The sequence below is a fragment of the Acanthochromis polyacanthus genome, chromosome 4, assembly GCF_021347895.1.
Source record: "Acanthochromis polyacanthus isolate Apoly-LR-REF ecotype Palm Island chromosome 4, KAUST_Apoly_ChrSc, whole genome shotgun sequence".
In the NCBI taxonomy this organism is placed as follows: domain Eukaryota; kingdom Metazoa; phylum Chordata; class Actinopteri; family Pomacentridae; genus Acanthochromis; species Acanthochromis polyacanthus.
Genome location: NC_067116.1, coordinates 16,955,057 through 16,960,920, shown reverse-complemented (window position 1 = coordinate 16,960,920; position 5,864 = coordinate 16,955,057). Strand labels below are relative to the sequence as shown.

Sequence of the window (5,864 nt, the reverse complement as noted above, 5' to 3'; positions counted from 1 at the left end):
GTATGACATATGGAGACATTTTCTTATTTGGCCTGTGCCTTCTAGGACCCTACATAATACATACTGTATAGCAACTGAAAACAATTTTGTGACCTTACAAAGCTGCCATTAAAATTAGTATAGGTATAGATCAGGCACGTGCAAGGGGGGGGCTGGGGGGGCTGAAGCACCTGCCCCTTTTGCATCTGATGCCCAAAGTGCCCTTTTGTCAATTTTTTTTTAAGTGTGTGTGTGTGTGTGTGTGTGTGTGTGTGTGTATGTGTGTGAAAATCTGTGTGGTCCAAAATAATAAATAACTCAAACAAACAAACAAAATAATTCAGGTCTACCCTCAGTCGGTCACATGATCCAGGTAGACGTCAGTCACGGCCCTGATGTGCCCTGACGTGCCCCGAAGCTCACCGTTAGCGCTGCTAATTTAGAAATGGAAGACCCGAAGGAGGACAACCAATGGTCTGGTGCTGCTAATGTTGAAAGGGAAGACTCAAGGAAGGACAACTGATGGTCCGGTGAGTATGTTTTGCAGCGGTACTCGTTTGTGCACGGTGTTTTCTTGAAAGATGACTGACGAAGCAAAGTGAGCATCCTGTGTGTGTGTCTCACTCTAACACACCTCTCATCAGTTATAGTTAGCTAACCATCGCTAGTTAACCACACAGCGTGCTGAGAGGATAAAGTGTGCCAGACTTCTTTTTGTTTCTGTATGTTTCTTTTGTCATGGGCAAAGTGCATCAGAGAGATGTATTATTTTACTGTCAGTGAGCTGCAGTGTGTTTCCTGTGTGTCTAGAGGCAATGAGGCAGAGGTTATATTATTACACTGAAACTATGCCATGTACATGTATATTCACTTAATTTTGGACTGGAAATTATTGTATTGCAATATAAATACAACAACAGTAACAATTAGAATTAGAAGAATTTGAATTGTGATTTTCTCAACCTCTCATTTCAACATATCAGTATTTGTTTAGAACATTTGTATATGAATGTCTCTCTCTCTCTGTGTGTGTGTGTGTGTGTGTGTGTGTGTGTGTGTACACACACACACACACACACACACAATTAATATATATGATATCCATAAATATAAAATATATAGCTTTTATAACCTTGCTGTCTTGCGCAAAGTGGATAGTCAAATTCAATAAAAGCACAAATCAGTTTAAATACATGATTTCTATATCATTAAATAATTTTTTCTGCTTTATTATTAGCACTATGAATAATAAAGGGCAGATTATGAATCAACCCCATGGAGTAAATCTGTGGTTATACAGTGTATGTCTTGAAAAGGTATGAAATGTCACTGCGTGTGTATGTGTGTGTGTATCAGATTGTGGTTTATCAATCATATTTCAATTTGCAGAGATGCCTCGTAAGGAGAGGAGGTTGAAAGATAAACAAAAGGAGCTGCGTGAGGCTGCGAAAGGCAGTGGATCACTCACCAGCTGGATCACAAAGAACACAAAAGGTAAGAATGACACAGGTACAAGCTATTTACATTGCAGAGGTGCTCGGTTAGAGATAACAATATGAAGCACAATTTCAGTGTTGTCGTCCTGTTACATTATCGATCATTGTGTATGGTGGGTTTATTATTGATTAGGTGTAGGAGATGTTAATTCGATCAATCAAGAGCAAATTTTGCCTTGTTTCCAGATGACCAGGGAGTGAGTCATGACAGGTCAGATGAGGAGACGGAAGGAGAGAAACAGGAAGGGACTGTGCCACAGGAAATCGAGAGTTTGGGAACAGAAAGCCAGGAGGAGATAGAGGCTGGAGGAGAGGTGTCAGGAATTGTTGAGGAGCCTATAGAGAATGTTAATGTAGAGGATGCAGCTAACCAGGAGACAGAGGTTGGAGTGAGAGAGGCAAAGACTGTAGTACAAACGGCACAAACTCTTGAGGTAGAGGGAGCATCAAGCCAAGAGGAGACTGAAGCCAGAGGGAGGCAAAAATTCTCAGGCATACTTGGACTTACCCACCCAAATGATCCTGCCCATGTTCTGCAATTCGACATTAAATATGATGAGGCCTTCATACAGTTTTCTAACAATATTGGACCCTGTCAACCCGCATTCTCATCATTTCCAAAAAATGAGGAGGGGCGGTCATTTCAAAAGAAATGGTTTGAGAATAATCCATGGCTTGAATACTCCCCAAGTCTTAATGCCATGTTTTGTTTTAGCTGCCGTCTTTTTGTGAATGATCAAAAATACGCAAGCCGCAAAACCTGGAAAACAGAAGGAGTCAGTCGGTGGAAAAGGGCTCTGGAAAGGATTAAAGAGCACAGTGCCTCAGAATCTCACATGTGTAGTATGGTGAGGTGGAACATTTACAAAAAGAATTCACTGGAGGCAGCTTTCAAAATGGGTGACCATGCACTACAAGCTGCAAAAGACAAGGAAAGAGAAAAAAACAGAGAAATTCTGTCCCGCTTACTAGCCATCAGTCTTTATCTGGCAAGACAGGGTATGCCTTTTAGAGGAGATGATGAAACCCTGTCAAGCCAAAATCGAGGTAACTTCCTTGAGTTGGTGGAGCTTTTTAGCAAATATGACAGTGTAATTAAATTCCACCTGGACGCCATAAAAGAGAAGCAGGGACCAGGTAAACGACCTCCTGTCTCACTCCTCTCCAACAGAAGTCAAAATGATATGATCAAAGCTTTGGCCATATCAGTAAAACAGGCCATCCAAAAAGAAATCCAAGAGAGCAAAACCTTTTCCATTCTCATGGATGAAACTACAGATGCTGCACACACTGAGCAGGTTTCTTTTGTCATCAGATATGTGCATAACATGCAAATCAAGGAGCGCTTTCTGCAGGTGTGCAATGTGCAGGTCACAAGTGGAGATGCTCTTGAAAAGACAGTCATAGCTCTCCTGGAAGAAAATAATCTGAAGTTGGAAAACATCCGGGGTCAAGGGTATGATGGTGCTGCAAACATGAGCGGACGCTTTAAGGGTCTTCAGTCAAGAATCCTAAAAAGAAATCAGAAAGCCTTGTATGTACACTGTCAGGCACATTGCCTTAATCTGGTGTTAGTTGAAAGTGCAAAGTCAAACATCTGTTTTGTCAGCTTTTTCAGCTTAGTTGAAAAACTTTATGCTTTTGTGGCCAACTCATCAAAAACGACACTCTGCATTTATTGAAATGCAGAAGACAATGTACCCCGATAAGCGTCCACTGGAGCTGCAGAAGCTGTCAGACACACGGTGGGCTTGCAGAGAAACTGCCCTTCGCACTCTGAGAAAGGTCCTCCCAGCTGTCATGCAGTTTCTTGAGGAAATAACACAGCAAGATCCCCCAGACTCTTCAGCAGGTGATGCAATGATCCTTCTCAAGAGCATCAACTTTGAATTCTTCCTGTGTCTGGAGATCACCTGTCCAATCTTCCAGATGACTGCAATGACTTCTGATGCTTTGCAACAGAAAGACATAGACCTGGCTGCAGCATACAAAATTGTTGATGGAGTTTTTCAGAGGCTGGCCCACACCAGAACAGAGGAAGAGTTTGAAAACATGTATCAACAGGCTACAGAGAAGGCTGCATCAGTGGGCCTGGACCCGCCAAATGAGATTCCTGGTCAAGCTAGGAGGAGGAAAATGCCAGCAAAGTTCAAGGTCATTGCCACAGCAGCTACTGCTGACCACACTTTCCCTACTTTGCAAGACTACTACCGTGTTAAAGTGTATTACGCTTTTGTGGACATGATGACACAAGAGCTTCAGAGACGCTTTAAAGGAGAAGATAACTCAACATGGGAAATCTTGAATGCCCTCCACTGCCTGACAGTCCCAGAGAACTGGAAAACAACAAAAATTCCAACAGAGGCACTGCAAGCTCTGAAGAAACTCTGCCAGTTCTACAACATTGAAGAAGAAGACAAACTGCAGACAGAGCTTAAGGTCTTCCATATGTCATACTCATGCCCCTCACCAGTCAGTGTAGCATCTCTTCTTTCAGCGGTCAGAGAAAACAATGCACATCTGGTTTTCCCTAACTTGACTGAGCTGCTGAAGACATACGGCACACTTCCGGTGTCTACAGCAACTGTGGAACGCTCTTTCTCAAAACTGAAGCTGGTGAAAACAAAACTTCGCACCCTTTGCACAGAAGAGAGGTTGTCAGAGCTTCTTCTGCTGGCAATTGAGAAGGATATTCCAATCAACCACAGTGAGGTCATTGACATTTTTCAGGGCATGGGCAACAGGAAGTTGCTGTTATAACTGCAACAAAGAAAAACACAACTTTGTGATGTGTAAAAAGAAACCACAGACCCAGACAAGCACACACACATCCCTCCTCTATTCTCTATATCTCATTATAAATGTTCCCTTTTCAGTTTAATAAATTATTATTATTATAGCATTTCTTGTTGGAATCATGTTTGTGTTTTGAGGTTGGAAAACAAAAATAAAGTTTTGAAATTAAAATAAAGAGGTGTCACAATTGTTTAATTTTTGTCCTCCAGTTTTATTTTAACTAAAAAACAAGGACTCTAGGAAGAGCAGCCACAGTTACAGTCCAGTGTCTAATGGGGATCTAAATTCAACTTCATACATTATCTTCCTATGTCCTAAATTAATGCACAGCTTGAATTATGGCTTTGTGGATATAGACTGTACCTTCACCTCTCCTTTATTCTGGTCCCCCATTAATGTTCCCCTTTCAGTTTATGAATGAGCAAATAGTTCTGTTTAGTTCAAACAGTCAGCCTGGCTGCAGCCTCTCAGCAGGAGTCTCCTACAAACAGTCAGCAGTATGGTAGGTCACAGTCAGCCATTTTCAATGTCAGTTATCTTTGCATCTTCTCATGATGAGAAAACACTTGTTTAATCAGCTACTATCTCTCCCATGTTTTTTTTTAGTGTCTACAGTCTCAGATCAATACAGCCCACCTCCAGCAGTGTCATCATCAGTAGCAGCAGCCTCCTCACCAACCCCTTCAACAAAAGCTGTTCAATGAACCCCATCAGGTCAAACACAGACTGCCTCCTAACAAAGATATGAGGTGTGTCGTATGTTGTGATTTTATGTTTCATTCTTTAAGAATATCTGCTGCTACAATTCACCCAGGTATATTGTAGGTATGTTTATGGTGTTTCAAATTCGTGCTCCATGTGCCCCCCTTTGAACTTTGAGCACCTGCCCCTCCAAAGGTCTCTGCACGGCCCTGGTATAGATGCAAAAATGACGTGGATTTACATGGAGAAAATAATGGTTTGGGTTGGAATAACTACTTCAAGGTTAGGTGATTTTGCCAGCGAAAGATAACCATTGGATTAGGAGTAGGGTCATAGTTAAAAGAAAGAAAGCTGACTGTTGTCTTCAGTCAGGAAACATTTACAGTTGTGCTGGAAAGTTTGTGAACCCTTAACATGTGCTGTTGTTCTTTAGAAATCTGATCTTAAACATCATCAGATTTACATACAGGTCCTTAAAGAAGATGATGGAGTAGAGGATGCAGCTACAAACAAAAGACAAAACATTATACCTGGTCATTTATTTATTGAGGAAAAACATCCAGTATTATATACCGGGCTTTGCAAAAGTTCTGTTACACGGTTTCATGATTTTTAGAGATGTTTACATGTCGGAGTGAAAAATTCCATTAAATAAACTGAAAGTTCTACCTTATAGGCAGGTGTCCTTAATACAATTTTTTTCTCCGGTGAAGTTGTATCAAGATGGAAGTCAAAAGAGTTGAGATATCTGCTCTCCTTCATGTTGGCCACAAGAAGTCTGACAGAGCCAAGCAGCTGAACATCAGCCGGATGACCGTCCACAGAGTCGCGGAGAGGCTCAAGAATGGTGAAGATCTTTCAGTGATCTTTCAAGAATGGTGAAGACCTGAA

At 41.5% G+C, this 5,864-nt stretch overlaps 1 long non-coding RNA gene across 1 annotated transcript; it reads left to right on the top strand.

The window, feature by feature from the left end:
• Positions 1-254: 254 nt before the first annotated feature.
• LOC127533784 (uncharacterized) lies at positions 255-5,181 on the top strand. The gene is made up of 3 exons (XR_007941660.1): positions 255-509; positions 1,369-1,473; positions 4,878-5,181. It is a non-coding gene; the product is annotated as an uncharacterized LOC127533784 (long non-coding RNA).
• Positions 5,182-5,864: the final 683 nt, after the last annotated feature.